The following is a 1,820-nucleotide window of genomic DNA, read 5'->3' as shown; positions in this document are numbered from 1 at the left end:
CCTGATACTTTTGTTGTTAGGTTTATACAAGAATAGTCACCACTTCTTTCATTAGCCTATTGATGGTGGTTTTGTGCTACGCTCTCGATTATCTCCTCGGCTTCATCTAAACTTTTGTTCATAAGTACCCCTCCAGCAGCTTAATCAAGGGACATTTTTGTGTGATAGTTGATGCCGTTATAAAACGTGTGTAGCACTAACCATCTTTCCAAACCATGGTGTGGGCATTGTCTGAGCATGTTATTGTATCTATCCCATGCTTCAAATAAAGATTCTGAGTCCGCTTGTTTGAAGCTTGCAATAAGATTCCTCATATGAGCTGTTTTGCTAGGGGCATAGAATTTGTCAAGAAATTGTTGCTCGCATTGTTCCCATGTGGTGATGCTATTTGGAGCCAAAGAATTCAACCATTGCTTGGCTCTATCTCTCAAAGAAAACCCAAACAATAGTAAACGCACTGCCTCTGAAGGGCATTGTACCGCATATTTCATAGAAGACCTCCAAGTGTTGATTTGGGTCTTCATGCGGTCCTCCACCAAATTAATTTTACTGCACCATAGATATAATTGCAGGTTTGATCTCAAAATTATTTGCCTCAACTGAAGGCCTTGAAATACTAGATCGAAAACCCCTAACATAAGGTGTTGCATAATCCTTTAGTGGTTTGTTCGCCATAATAGAATGTTCTTGTTCTTCTTGTTGTCTTTGCAGAATTTTTCTTTTATGAAATGTTTTGTCTATCTCAGGGTCTAAAGGAAGAAGTTCTCCTGCAAATTTAGATCTTCGCATGCACAAGAACAAGATGACAAGATATGTTTACAAAAGAAAGAGACAGAGAAAGAGTAAATCAAAAGAAAACAAAGAAAAGTTAGAATCAAAAATACAGAATTAGAATCACAACAGAAAGAAATTGACAAGAATGTTATACAAGAAATGAAAAACTTATAAAAACAGAATTCTAACAATTAGTTACAACTATGCAAATGAAAAGAAAGAAAGAAAAGTTATGTTTAGTCTAACTTAATTGATAATTCCCAATGTTATAGTGCAGTCCCCAGCAACGGCGTCAAAAAATTGTTGACCTTCGCAAGTGTACGGAAATGTCGCAAGTAATATAAAAGATTATCGTATCCACATGGACTGGAATAAGCACTAGAAATGTTTCAACACGAGTTAGCTAAACAACTAATCAATTGGTTTCCAAAAGCTAAATGTAACTAATGAAAAGTAACATAGAAATGAAAGATCAACAAACAAGATTATGGGCTATGATAAAGGAATGTTCTAGGAGTTTTGGTTTCTTTGTAAGATTCCTCAATGTAAATGATCTACCAAATCCTATTTCTCAATTGTCCAACATTTATAGAAGGTTGCCGATTCTCTCTTGCAATAGACAACCGGCCTAGGACTGAAATCTGTATCTAAATGTGATCAATTAGATATGAACTTATGTGGTCCTTACACGGGCATGCTCCTGTCACGAAGATCCCTCGGATAATCAACACAAAGATCATACTTCTCAACCCATACGACATAAAGATTAATCCCTAAATCTATCCTACCCTCTTGAATTTTTCCCTAAATCTTATCTCTCAAATGTCCTTACACGGGCTTGCACCTTTCGCGTGCTTCCCTCGGAAAATCGAGTGGGAGATAATCTCTACAAGATCCATAGGACATTCAAACAATCAATCTAAAATGAGAATTAGGTTCATATCACAACAATTCATTCAAGCTTGAATTGATACAAACAAGACAATATCATAGAAACAAGGAAATGGCAAATCCACAAGAGTTTACATCAATTCATCATACAAATA

The 1,820-nt window shown here is 36.0% G+C and overlaps 1 pseudogene; it reads left to right on the top strand.

Moving 5' to 3' along the window:
* Positions 1-210: 210 nt before the first annotated feature.
* Positions 211-282, top strand: LOC121974053 (annotated as a pseudogene).
* The last annotated feature ends 1,538 nt before the right edge of the window (positions 283-1,820 follow it).

This window comes from Zingiber officinale, chromosome 4A (assembly GCF_018446385.1).
Source record: "Zingiber officinale cultivar Zhangliang chromosome 4A, Zo_v1.1, whole genome shotgun sequence".
NCBI lineage: Eukaryota > Viridiplantae > Streptophyta > Magnoliopsida > Zingiberales > Zingiberaceae > Zingiber > Zingiber officinale.
The sequence above is the reverse complement of the archived record's forward strand: the minus strand, read 5'-3'. Positions and strand labels throughout refer to the sequence as shown.